General features: G+C 44.2%; 1 protein-coding gene across 1 annotated transcript in view; it reads left to right on the top strand.

Moving 5' to 3' along the window:
* Window positions 1-14,467, top strand: part of ZNF532 (zinc finger protein 532) — an 80,919-nt gene that overhangs the window by 33,832 nt on the left and 32,620 nt on the right. The gene's annotated exons all lie outside the window — the stretch shown is intronic.

Raw genomic sequence — 14,467 nt, 5'->3', positions numbered from 1 at the left:
TATTCTTCATGTGTAGAATATCTATACCGGCGCTTTATCAACCACTTGCTGTCTGGAACAATTTTTAAATTTTGCAGCCATGTTAAATTCAGCAATTTTTGATAGCGACTTTGGCACCCCCAAACATTATATATGTTCTGCAAAGTAGAGGCCCTGAAGAATAAAATGGTGGCTGCTGCAATTTTTTTATATATATATATATATATATATATATATATATATCCCACGATATTTGCACAACCATATATCCAAGACAAATTTATAGGAAAAAATACACTAAATGTATGTTAGTGCACACAAACAAAATAATACCCAATTTTTTTGTGAAATATATAAAAGATGATACCAAACGCATTAAGATTGCGCATGCCCATGAAATTGCGACAAACTGCAGTGCCTAAAATTCCCCATAGATGATGCTTTAAAAGCCTTTACAGCTTATCAGTTTAGAGTTAATCGCGAATAAGGATCTTAGAATTATCGCTTTTAACCACTCGCTTTATGTAGGAATACGGTGGCAAAGTGGCTCTCCTCTGCCGGGTCACATACCCAATACGTGTTTTATAGCAGAAAGTAAAGAATGCTGCGTGTTGGTTTTTTTATCTTTATTTTTTTATAAAACATTTGTGTACAGAGTTGCATGACCAGGCAATTGTCAGTTAACGCAGTGCCCTATGGCAAAAAAATGCTACGGTCATGAAGGGGGGTAAATCTTTCTGAGGTCAAGTGGTTAATCCAACATTTGCATTGGTACCTCACATGTTGTGTATACTCACTGTTCATATAGGCATGCGGGACCTATGCACGCATTTGCATTTGTGTGTATGAGTGGGCAGACTGGGGGTGCTTTTTACTTAGGCCGCGTACACACGGGCGGATTGTCTGCCCAACTAAGTTCGTCAGACAATCCGACAGACAGTCCGTCCAACTTTTGAATGAACGGACTTGACCACACATGACGAACAGACAGTCCGCTGAAAGCTTGCGCGATGACGTGTACAGCACGTACGACGGGACTAGAAATACGACGTCCAATACACAGCAATGCAACCTTTCGCCGTGTAAATCCTTTCTGAGCATGCGCCATACTTAGTCCGTCCAACTTGCCTACTCACGAGCGGACTGTCCGCTGAAACCAAGTTTGGACGGACAAAATTACGGAAATTCCGAAAGACTTAGTCCGCCAGATTGTCCGCTGAAAAAGTCCGCTGAAGCCCACACACGAGCGGATTGTCCGCTGAAACACGTTTCAGCGGACTAAGTTGGACGGACAATCCTCTCGTGTGTACGCGGCCTTAATCTTTTTTTTTTTTTTTCTTTAAATGAATGACAGCTACAGCTCAATAATTCTGGAAGGGTGTACATTGACGTCCTCCCAGAATCCGCTCCCACGTGCACCCGGGGGAATATCCATCACCCAGGAATATCCTCCGCACCCGGCGCATCATGTATCACAGTAAATGGCCGCTGACAGCGGCTGTTTACCAGGTGATTGCTCCATCAGATCTCTCATATCCGGTTCCTCTCTCCCCTCTCTGTACCGATCGGTACAGTATGAGTGGAGAGGGGAGAGATCGGTGGCAGCAGCGCTGTGGGCTGGATGTGTAGTGCCCACAGCACTGATATGTGACAATCCCTGCCTCATCCAGCCATCCATCCATCCATGCTCAGCAATCGTAAATTAGACTCGCTTGCAGAATTGAGCGACAGTGAATTGTGGGGAAATTAATTGTATTATTATTATATTATTATTTTTTATAATTATTTTGAGTTATTTATTAGTTTATGATTTTGTGTTTCAAACTTTATTATACCCGGGATGTCTGCTAGACTCTGATTTGGACAGATTTAAGTGAGTAATTCCTAAGAATTACAGGACTACAATATAAAACACCAAATTTCTATGCAAAACAATTGTACCGCTTTCAACTGCAAAAATCTGACATAATCATACCGCCAGGGAAGTTAAGTGCCCAGTGGTTAATTACATTTTTTTTTTTTTTAACAGTACAGGGAATGACCGCTCTGAAACCAGAAAGCCAACAGTAACAAAATCCTTGTTGCTTCCTGGTTTATTCATCCCAGAGAATATGAGGGAACCAATGTTCCTCCATCGCCTCTATGGGAAGCAGTTCTGGACCCTTCACAGCGATATAAAACAGCCGATCGCCGCCTGAAAAAACAGCACCAAGATCCTGGCTGCAGCCAATGGTCTTGTAATAAATCTTTATACTGTACATACCACAGACCGCAACAACACTAAGGGGGTTATTTACGAAAAGCAAAGCCACTTTGCACTGCAAGTGCACTTGGAAGTGCAGTCGCTCCAAATCTAATGGGTAGATCAGAAATTAGGGGAAGCTCTGCTGATTTTATCATTCAATCATCTGCAAGCTAAAATGCTGTTTTTTATTTTCCTTGCATGTCCCCCTCGGATTTACAGCGACTTTATTTCCAAGTGCACTTATAGTGCAAAGTGGATTTTCCTTTAGTAAATAACCCCCTAAAGGTCAGTAACATCTTAACAATCCAATAACACTTCCAGTTTATTAAAAAATATATGTAAAGCCAAAAAAAAAATAAAAATGCAGTGTAGGATACAGTGTGGAGGGTTACAACCTCTGTCGATTGGCACTACAAGAACAGAAGGGAGGGGAAATGTTTAAAATGGGACGCTTGTTCCACTGACAGGTGTAAAAATGGAAAATTGTATACTCACCTTTCCGTAATTTTCCTTTCCTGATGCATCCCATGGCAGCACACACAGTGGGTTGTGACTCCGCCTCCACAACCTGATAGGACTGGTTAGCTATAAGATTTGAAGAGGAGTCCACCGTTGCATTCTCAGTAACTATCACCTTAGAGGGGTGGGATCCTGTGTGCTGCCATGGGATGCGTCAGGAAAGGAAAATTACGGAAAGGTGAGTATACAATTTTCAGTTTTCCTGACGCACCATGGCAGCACACACAGTGGGAAATAACTCGCTACATGGGAGGGTGCCTTTCAGAAGTTTTTTATTTACTCAAGTACAGGATATGGATGAGTTTGATTGAATAATTGATCTCCCGAACTCAACCATAGTTAATTGAGCCGGGTCTATTCTATAGTGTGACATGAATGTGGTTTTTGACGACCAAGTTGCTGCCTTGCAAAAAGTCTCTGGTGATACTCTGCTGTACGCTGCCCATGAGGTCGCCATCGCTCTCGTTGAATGCGCTTTCAGGTTTTCCGGTATTGGAAGGTGTTGAACTAGATATGCTTTCTTGATGACTTTAATCAACCATGAGGATATTGTCCTTGAAGAAGCCGCTTGACCTTTTTTGGCGCCATGCGGAATGACCAGGAGGTTTTCTGACTTCCTGAATGGAGCGGTAGCCTCCAGGTAGGCGGATATTGCAGACTTCACGTCCAGAGGGTGTGGATTTCCATCTGTGTTGAGAAAAACAGGAAGATTGATCTCCGGATTAAAGTGGAAGCTAGATGCTACCTTTGGCACAAACCGTTCCGAAGGTCTGAGTACGACCCTGTCTGGGAAAAAAACTAGGTGTGGTTCTTTGATTAATAGAGCTTGCAGCTCGGAGACCCTTTTGGCCGATGTGATTGCAACTAGAAACGATAGTTTTAGTGTCAAGTCCCATAGGGATATTGATCCCCCCGTCGAGAAAGGTTCTTTTGTTAAAGCTTCCAGGACGATCGATAGGTCCCAGGTCGGAAAAATTGGTTTTCTAGGAGGCCTTATTTTTAGGCATGCTTTCTGAAACTGAATGATGAGGGGGTTTAAAGCCCACTTGATTCCTGTCATTGCGGATATGGCAGAGACGTGAACTTTTAAGGTGCTTGACCTTAAACCTTTCTCTAGGCCTAGTTGTAGGAATTCTAACACCTGAGAGACTGATGGAGAAAGGGGATTCCAGGACTGTAGTTGGGCTATTGCAGAAATTTTTTTCCAAATCTTATTATATATGTTGTTTGTCGATTTCTTCCTTGCTTATTGTAAGGTGCATATTACTCTTAATGAACAACCCTGATCTAGTAACCTTTCCCTTTCAGTTTCCAAGCTGTCAGGTGTAGTCGCTCTGGTGACGGGTGTAGAAATTTCCCCTGTGAGAGCAAGTCTGGGAACAGCGGAAGTGGGAGAGGCTCTTCTGTGTTCAATTGCAGGATGGTCGGAAACCATGGTCTTCTGGGCCAGAAGGGCAACACTGCTATTACCGTGGAAGACGAAGTCCTCAGTCTGGCCAGAAACCTGGCTATCAAGGGCACCGGAGGGAATATGTAACCTAGGCGAAATTCCCAAGGATGGTGGAGACAGTCGATCCCTGTTGCTGCTGGATAGGCGGTCCTTGCTAAGAAGCGAGTACATTTGCGATTCGCTGGAGTTGCTGCCAGATCCATATCGGGAACACCCCATTTGTGTGTCAGAAGAGTAAAGGCCTTGTGACTGAGAGACCACTCGTTGTTTGAAATAAATATTCGACTTAGATCGTCCGCGAGTTGGTTGTGAATCGCGGGTACGTATACTGCCTTCAGATCCGTCAGGTAGACTTGAGCCCACTCGATTATAGGTCGTACCTCCTGCATTAGGACTTTGCTTCTGGTGCCCCCTTGCCTGTGGACATAATTCACAGCCACTGTGTTGTCCATACGCAGGAGGACACTCTTCCCTGAAAGGAGGGGACTGAAAGTTAGAAGTGCTTGCCATGCAGCCCTGAGTTCCAGAACATTTGAGACTATCCCTTGTGGACAGAAGGACCAGCGGCCCTGTGCTCCCCGATCTAGATGATACGCTCCTCAGCCAAGGTAACTGGCATCCGACGTTACTATTTCTGGGAGTGGATGAACGATGGGACGACGGCGAGTTAAATTGCTGGTTTGAGTCCACCAACGTACTGACTCCTTGACTGCCCTGGTGATTATTTGTTGTGACATTGACACCCCGTTCCATTGTTTTAGGAACGAATTCTGGAATACCCTCGAGTTCCATTGAGACCACTGAACCATTAGAAAGGTTGATGACATTGAGCCCAGAACACTTAAGCATTTTCTTGCAGACAGGTGGTCTACTGATAGTAGCTTTCTCACTTTGCGGATAAGAGGATGACGTTTCTCCTGGGGAAGCCCTACTGTGTTGGATCTGGTGTCCAATTCGGCTCCTAGGAAGACCATCTTCTGTACTGGGACCAGGCTGCTCTTCCTCCAATTCACTATCCACCCGAATTGCTGGAGCGTGGAAATCAGAATTGAACGATGTCATAGAAGTGTTTCTCGACTGTCTGCTAGAAGAAGAATATCGTCGAGATAGTGTAGGACTCTTAGACCCCTTTCTCTCAATAGTGCTATAACCGGAAGTAACACCTTTGTGAAGGTCCTGGGTGCCGTTGATATCCCAAATGGGAGGCTTTTGAATTGAAAGTGTTGCCTGCCTATCGCAAAGCGTAGGTACTTTTGAAAGGTTTGATGCACTGGAATGTGTAGATAAGCGTCGGATAAATCGACCGAGAGCATCCAATCTTTCTCCCCTATTGTTAGTAATATTGATTAGAGACTCTCCATCCTGAATGATTCGACTAGAATCATTTGGTTTAACTTCTTTAAATCCAACACGGGCCTCAGGTCTCCTGTTTTCTTTGACACCAAGAAAAGGGGAGAGTAAAACCCCTCTCCTCTCTGCTCCTGTGGAACTTCTATGATTGCTTGCTTCTGGAGCAACTCCATAATGTATCTGACCAAAAGCTTTCGTTTTAGGCGCGAAAAGGGAAGTTTGGTAGGTTTGTAGTGGTTTTTTGGCGGTTTTCGCTTGAACTTCCACCTGTGACCTTGCTGAATGGTGGATATCGCCCAGGGTTCCTTTATTTTGTCTATCCAAATTTGGGCAAATAGTCTCAGCCTCGCACCTACTATTGCGGGCTGGGCATGCGTGGCATCAAAAAGATTTTTGTTGGTCTCCCGGCATGGTTGTCTTCGATTTTTGGACTCTCACAAAAGAGGGTTGTGTGCTTCGCCAATTCTGTTTGAATTCTTTCCCGGGTCTATAAGACCTTACGTCCCGGTACCTTTCCGGAAGGTGACGTCTGAAGGGCGGATTTTTCTGTTGCTTGGATCTTCTGTCCGACGGTATTAGACCCGATTTTCCCCCCGTGACCTTTGATATTGCGGAATCCAATTTTGAACCAAAAAGGTTAGTGCCATCATAAGGGATCTTACACCAGCTGGATTTGGAAGTCGCATCAGCAACCCAAGGTTTTAGCCAGAGAGCCCTTCTGGAAATTACTGAGGCCAGCATTGCTCTTGCTGAGGACCGAATAACGTCCACCGCCGCCTCCGCTACGAAATCACCCGCAAGGCTGAGTTCCTGCAGTGCTGAAATTATTTTGTCTTGGTCTGCTGCTTCTGCGATTAATTTTTCAACTCCAGACGTCCAGGAGGTGATGGCTCTACCGACCGCTGCTAGAGCGATTGCTGGCCTACAGGCCCCCCCCCCCCCCCGCTGCTGAGTAGGCTTTCTTAAGGTCGAGATCGATTTTGCGATCCATCACATCTTTAAAGGTTACGGCGTCTTCTATTGGTAGGGTTACATGGCGCGCTAGGCGCATCAGTGAGGAGTCTACCACGGGAGCGGAGATAAGAGGGTTCACTGCTGGCTCTTTTAGGGGATAGAGCTTCGCTAATCTGTTGTTTAAGCCGGACTTCTTTTCTGTTTTTTGCCATTCATCTTTTATGAGCTCCTCTAGCTCTTCGATAAAGGGGAAGACCTCAGGGTCTTTTTTTAGGTTAGGGAAGTATTTCCTTAACTTAGGCGGGACATCTCTCTCTTCCTCCCAACCGATCGCTTCCTTAACCGATTTCGCAAAAGGGTTTATTAATGCAAAGTCGAAAACTGTAGGGGTCAGGGGATCCTCATCCTCTGGGGAGTCATCTGGATCCTGAGGGGTGTGAGAGGTTGAGGCTGAGTTAGATGACCTGATTGGATCATAAGCTGTCACCTGTAGGATTGTTTCCTTAACTGAGTCTCTTATAATATTGGAGGCTTCTCTAGCGTCAGCTTCCTTGTCCCGAGTTGCTTCCTCCAGACAGATTTGGCAAACAAGCTTACTAGGTAATGCTTGCGCTCCACAGACCCAGCAGGTATTAACCGCAGGACGGGTATGGTGTTCCTCTCGATGTGAGGATGGCGCCTCTCTGCGATGACGGGAAGACCTTGACCGACTTCGCCGAGAGTGAGAGTGTCTTGAGGGGGAACGTTCCTTTCTTTTAGAATGGGATGACCCCGAAGACCTGCCAGAGCTACCAAAATGAAAGGTATTAGTGGCAGTGCTCTCTTTTTCTCCTCTTCACTACTTACCAATCCATACATCCCCTTACCTTGCGGTTCTAGGATGGTCTACTAAGGCAGCGGTCTCCATAGGGAAGAATAGAGTACACCTGTGACCAGAGGTTTTCAGTGTAAGAGCCAATGCAGAGTATGGGCAGAAGGTGCAGCACATAAATGAATGGCAAAGTGCGTAAAGATGAAAGAAAAGAGGCTTACCAGAGTTCAGGAGGACTTGTCTTGCAAGGCAGCAGGCTGTGTGCAGAGATCAGGATGGTAGATGGCGTGGAAGGCACAAGCAGCACTTCCAAACGAAAATGACATTTTTTAAATAGCCCGCCGTCGCTGAAGGAGTGACGTCACCGCCGCGCATGCGCACTGGCCGCCTGCGCCGTCCTGCGCCATCTTGGATGCTGGCAAATGCAGAGGGCAAGGGGAAAACGTCACTTCCTGAGCGCCGATCGTCCGAACGGAACCGCCATGATGGAGAGGTCACAGCGCCGTGGAACTACAGGGCTCAGCGTGCCCAGAGGGGAAAAAAAGGAGGAAAAAAAAAAAAGGTGAAGAAAACTGAGGACTGAAAACGGAAGGTAGGCAGAAAAGGAGACATGCCGGGGAGCACAACAGATAGGAAGGGGGAGACCGCTGCATTCATTACAACCTTTTTAAGGTTTTTCCTTTTAAAAGTCCGCTGCTTTGTAATTTTGCCCCTGAGACCACCAGAGTGGGGCTCCCTGCGTTATGGCTCATTTAGAGACCGTACGGACAGGGACTTCCAAGTAGGAGAGGCTGAACCTAGCTGGGGTAGTGCGGTAAGGGGTTCCATGCTAACCGAACTCGAAACGTAATGTCCCATACAGGTGAGGAAAAAAAGGAGAATGCAACGGTGGACTCCTCTTCAAATCTTATAGCTAACCAGTCCTATCAGGTTGTGGAGGCGGAGTCACAACCCACTGTGTGTGCTGCCATGGTGCGTCAGGAAAGAGGGATTTACTTCACTTTGATCAGAATAGTTTTGACTTCCTTTTTTTTTTTTTCGACCCCCCCCTGTTTTCAGGAGAGTAAGTGAAGGATATTCTTCCCACTCACAGAAAGCATTATCAAAAACTTGATGGCATTTAAAGCGATATTAAACTCATATGCAAACATTTATTATAGTGAAGTTACCAATCTTTAGATGTGGTGGCTGCTTTAGTTTTCCTTTTTAGGCTTTCTTCTATTTTCACCTGGTGATCCAGCCAGGAAGTCTGTCTTTTTTTTCAAAAGAACGAGCTCTCCTTTTTATCCGGCCCTTGAGGCTTTATTCTCCCCACTGTCAGCAACAGTGGGGAATAGTTCTTGCCACTGACAATTGTGCACTGGTCCTCTCACTGACACCAACTAAGGCACACTATTCCTCCCATTAATACCAACAGTGGGACACTATTACTCCCAATGACCCCAATGATGGGGCATTATTACTCACAATGACCCCAATGATGGGGCACTATTACTCCCAATGACCCCAATGACGGGGCGCTATTCCTCCCACTGACCCCAATAATAGGGCGCTATTCCTCCCACTGACACCAATGATGGGGCGCTATTCCTCCCACTGACACCAATGATGGGGCACTATTCCTTCCAATGACAATAATGATGGGGCACTATTCCTCCCACTGACCCCAATGATGGGGCACTATTCCTCCCACTGACACCAATTATGGGAAACTAAACGAGCAGGATTCAAGCCTCTGCGGTCTGCAGTACCTCATTTGTCCAGAGGTGACACTCAAAGCCATTCAGAAATATTCGTTAACACTAAATTCCCGAGTGTTTCCCAGTGCATCCGAGTGGTCTCTGAGTATTTCTGTGTCTCTCTGTCGCCCCCCCCCACCTCTGGCTACATGCGGTATTGCATGCAATAGAAGTCAATGTGGAATGCATTATCTTTGTTTCTATTGACTTCTTTGGGGAAACTCGCTTTGATATGCGGGTGCTTATGATTACAAGCATTCTCTTGGAATGCATTATGCTCGTAATTCAAGGTTCCACTGTATTTCAATAACTGTTGGTGATAATGGTAAGCAGGACAAACAGAGGGGGTAAGTCTCCCTAAGGGGGGCACAGACTGCAATCAAAACTGACAGTTGTTCTAATGCTTCTCTACTATCCAAAACTTAACAAAAACATTTTTTTTTTTTATTTGATATTCTCCAACCATTTGCTCCTCCTATATACAAAACTTAAAAAAAAAAAAAAAACTTTGACTTTATACTTGAGCATATCCATTGCTGTCCCAGGATCATGTGAAAAGGCTTAGCAGCATTGCCTTCACCTAGGTGACCCCACCACAAGCCAGGGAGTACAGCACCTCATTTTTACTTGGTCAGTTTTAGCTTTTTTTGTGCTTTTGTTTTGAGAGATTTTTTTTTTAAATCAGGAAGGACCAGCTTTAACAATAGGACTCATTTTATATACAGTTCTGAAGAGATCTGCACTGACCTCAAGTGGTCATTAAAAGTACTACACCTATTCATTTCCCTTTTTCTTTTCTTTTTTCATTAACCAGGAGCAGAGTCCATTTTAATGTCTTTTTCCTGTTTTCATTTTGGAGATTTCCATGTGACAGTTACATAAGATAAACACACAGCAGCTTGGCAAATCAGCTAAAATAAATTTCGATACATGGCATATGCTGCCTGCAAAGTACAAAGCCCCGAGCGTGTCACTTTCATGAATATTTAAGAAGGAATGGAAATACGGCATCTTTTTTCTGCTGCAACGACCTCACCAGTACACAAGCCTCCAATTATCGTCCTCATTTGTGTCATCCCGCATAACAGCCTCATCACTGGTGTCCGTGGGAGGAATAGTGCCCCATTATTGGGTCAGTGGGAGGAATAGTGCCCCGTCATTGGGGTCAGTGGGAGGAATAGTGCCCCGTCATTGGGGTCAGTGGGATTAATAGTGCCCCATCATTGGGGTCAGTGGGATTAATAGTGCCCCATCATTGGGGTCAGTGGGATGAATAGTGCCCCATCATTGGTGTCAGTGGGAGGAATAGTGCCCCATCATTGCGGTCAGTGGGAGGAATAGTGTCCCATCATTGGGGTCAGTGGGAGGAATAGTGCCCCATCATTGGGGTCAGTGGGAGGAATAGTGCCCCATCATTGAGGTCAGTGGGAGGAATAGTGCCCCATCATTGGGGTCAGTGGGATGAATAGTGCCCCATCATTGAGGTCAGTGGGAGGAATAGTGCCCCATCTGTCCCCCAATTGTTTCTGGTTCTAAGGACTGTCTTGGTGATATTTTTATAAGGCAAATTCTATTCATGTACTTTTATATATAAAAATTAGTTATTAGAATTTTATTCAGGCTGATGGGGTGATCACTCTCTACTCCTGTCAGCAAGCCCCCTGTGCAAGACTGACAGCTCTGTGCAGTGGAGTCTAAGCAGCTCAAAGTGATGCACCTGTCTGTGCAGGGAACTTCAGGAAGCTAATAAAAAGATAAGATTCAGATGTATTCTAGCTGTTGAGATAAAAATAAAGCACAGAGGTAAAAAAAGCACTCATGGGTTTAACCAATCTTATTTTTTTTAAACAATTCTCCTTTAAGGGGGCGTGGCAAGGGGTGTGTCCTATGCCTGCATACTTTTGCTGATAGGTGTACCTCATTCCCGTCTCAAAAAGTTGTGAAGTATGCATTCTCTGCCCTGCTGGGTAAGGTAGGTCAGTGAAGTGGGTTGGGTTGGGTGGGGGGTGCTGTGATATGAAGGGAAATGTGATGTAGGGGGAGTTGGGGGGTCTGTGATGTAAAAATGAAGTGGGGGATGTGATGTACAGGTGGGACTGAGCAGCTCTCAGCCTGGCTCTCTTTTGTTCTGGGAGGGGGATGGGAAGTTCTTGTTCCACTGCCAGATCACAGTGCTGTGTATTGTATGTAGCTGAGGCTACATACAGTTAATACATTGCACCCAGCCAGTGTGCCTTTTAGTGCAGTAAATAGTTTTATAGAAATTAGGCTTTAAAAAATAATCCTGCAAACACATTGATCGGTGCATTTTTATAGCACTGATCAATGTAATAATGTCACTGGTCCCCCAAAAAGTGTCATTTAGGGTCAGATTTGTCCAACGCAATGTCGTAGCCCCACTAAAAATCGCAGATCGCCACCATTACCAGTAAAAACTATTTAAAAAAATAAAAGTCCCTAAATCTGTCCCGTACTCTGTAGCAAACCAATCAATATACGCCTATTGTGATTTTTATTTTTTACCAAAAATCTGCAGCAGAATATATATCGGCTTAAACTGAGGAGTACCTTTTTTTTTTATATATATTTTAATAAAAATCACAGAGGTGATCAAATACCACCAAAGGAAAGCTCCACTTGGGGGTAAAAAAAACTTCAAATTTGTTTGGGTGCAACGTCTCACAACCGCGCAATTGTCAGTTAAAGCGATGTACTGCTGTATCGCAAAAAATGGCCTGGTCATCAAGGGGGCAAATCTTTCTGGGGCTGAAGTGGTGAAACAGATATTTCAGTACTTGTTCAAGTTGACCAACTGTGTCTAAGTGATCCCTCTCTGGTCAGTCCCTGCTCTACTGCTTTACCTTGCAGAATTTGGCAATCTGTAAGTATATGTATGATAAATAGATGGATAAATAGTACTGTGCAAAAGTTTTAGACATTTGTGAAGAAATGCTTTCGAAAATATATATTTAATTTTTTATTTATTTTATTTTTTATTTTATTTTAACAATTAACAAAATGCAAAGTGAGCAAAAAATCTTAAAAAAAAAAAGAAAAATCAAATCATTTGTTGTGATGACTTTTTGGCTTCAAACCCCCATCAATTCTTATGCCGTGTACACACGATCGGAAATTCGGCCAGCAAAAGACCGATGAGAGCTTTTGGTCGGAAAATGCGATTGTGTGTATGCTCCATCGGACTTTTGCTGGCCGAATTTTGGCCAGCAAATTCGCCCTTTGACATCCGGAGATGTCCAACAGAGCCATCAGCACACACAACTAGTGAAATCCAGTAGGACCCAGGTACATCCATCTACCGTCCATGTCCAGAAGTGGTCTTCACGGAGGAATTGTGGCCAAAAAGCCCTACTTCTGACATTGAAACAAGGCTAAGCTACTCAGCTATGCATGAAAACCTCGGAACTGGGGTGCAAGTGCTTTGGACTGGTGAGTCAGAACGTGAAACATATTTGGCTGTAGTAGGAAGCAGTTTGTTGGTGAAGGGCTGGAGAGCGGTACAATGAGTGTCTACAGGCAACCGTGAAGCATGGTGGAGGTTCCTTGGAAGTTTGGGGGTGCATTAGTGCAAATGGAGTTGGATATTTGGTCAGGATCAGTGGTGTTCCTCAATGTTCAGAAATACAGGCAGATACATAGAGAGCTGTACAATGAGTGTCTGCAGGCAACATTGAAGAATGGTGGAGGTTCCTTGCAAGTTTTAGGCTGCATTTCTGCAAAAGGAGTTGGAGATTTGGTCAGGATCAATGATCTCCTCAATGCTGAGAAATACAAGCAGATACCTTCCTATCATGCCATACTATCAGGGAGGTGTGTGATTGGCCCCAAATGTATTCTGTGGCAGAACCCAATGTCGATTAAAACATTTCTTCAGTGTAAAGAAAAACAAGTCCTGGAAGTGATGTTTTGGCCCCTACAGAGCCCTGATCTCATCATGGAGTCTGTCTGGGATTACAGAAAGAGACAGAAGGAATTGAGGCAGCCTATATCCACAGATCTGAGCTTAGTTTTCCAAGATGTTTGGAACGACCTACCTGCCGACTTCCTTCAAATACTGTGTGCAGGTTTACCTATTGATTTTAATTGATGCTGCTTTGAAGGCAATTGGTGATAATGATTTGATTGGATTGGATTTCTCTCCTGTACATTAACCTCCCTGGCGGAGAAAGCGGTACAATTATTTTGCATGGAAATTTGGCGTTTTATATTGTAGGCCTGCAATTCTTAGGAATAACTCACTTAAATCTGTCCAAACCAGAGTCTAGTAGACATCCCGGGTATGATAAAGTTTGAAACACAAAATCATAAATTATAATATAATAACTAACTATAAATAATTGTAAAAAATAATAATATAATAACAATAAAAATTATTCAATAATGTAATCAAAAACCTTGAAATTTGCTCAGTTGCAGAATTGTCGCTGTCATTACTTTTAGTGTTTGATGATGAATTTCCCCACTAATCACTATCTCTCAATTCTGCAAGTGATTCTAATTTATTATCGCTGTTTTCTAGCTGGTCTATAAGCAATTTTGATGTAAAGGGACACTTTTTGGTTGCTATGGACAATCTCCATTTTCCTGGCAGAAAATAGTATTTATAAAACTGCATGCAGGACACTGAACAAACCACTAGGGACAAATGGGATGTGTAATTATTTGATACAGTACTGTAATCTTATAGATTACAGTACTGTATCTACACTGTGTATTTTACTTTTTGAATTTGGCGCCGAACTCCGTCCCCGTGCGTCGAAACGCTCGCAGCGAACGGAGCCGGGCTCTGCGACAGATCAAGCGAGACACGGCGGCTCTCAGATCGCAGCGGAGAGACGTTGCAGGATCCAGGGGACAAGGTAAGTAACCTCTACATGGATCCTGTGATGAGATCCCGAGTCTGGCTTGGGAATACCGCTTTTGTTACTGAAATCTCACCCCGAGCCAGACTCGGGAATACCGCCAGGGAGGCTACTTGATTAAAATAAACTATTAACACTTCTATTTAAATTTTTGCACAGGTGTGTGTGTGTGTGTATGTATGTATATAATATAATGTGTGTGTGTGTGTGTATATATATATATATATATATATATATATATATATATATATATTGTGAGGGGGTTCGCTCGGTAGCGGGTGTGTGTGACCCCCTGGATGGGTTCACAACACAAAGTCAGGCACAGCAGACAGCGGTGTAGGTGCAAAAAACAAAAGATGCGGTTTATTTATGCTACATGCAGTGATACATATAACAGCCAAACAAAATAAAACAAGAAAATAAATCCTGGTCAGCTTGACCTCTAACTACACACGTAGACTCCCTGTCTAACAACTGGGTGCAGCCTTGTGCTGCCCCAGTCCCTGTCTCTATTGTAGGGGTTTGCCACACAGGCGTTAA

This window comes from Lithobates pipiens, unplaced genomic scaffold (assembly GCF_037356315.1).
Source record: "Lithobates pipiens isolate NorthernLeopardFrog02 unplaced genomic scaffold, aLitPip1_a1.2 Scaffold_3, whole genome shotgun sequence".
Classification (NCBI taxonomy): domain Eukaryota; kingdom Metazoa; phylum Chordata; class Amphibia; order Anura; family Ranidae; genus Lithobates; species Lithobates pipiens.
This window is presented reverse-complemented; position numbering and strand designations above follow the sequence as displayed.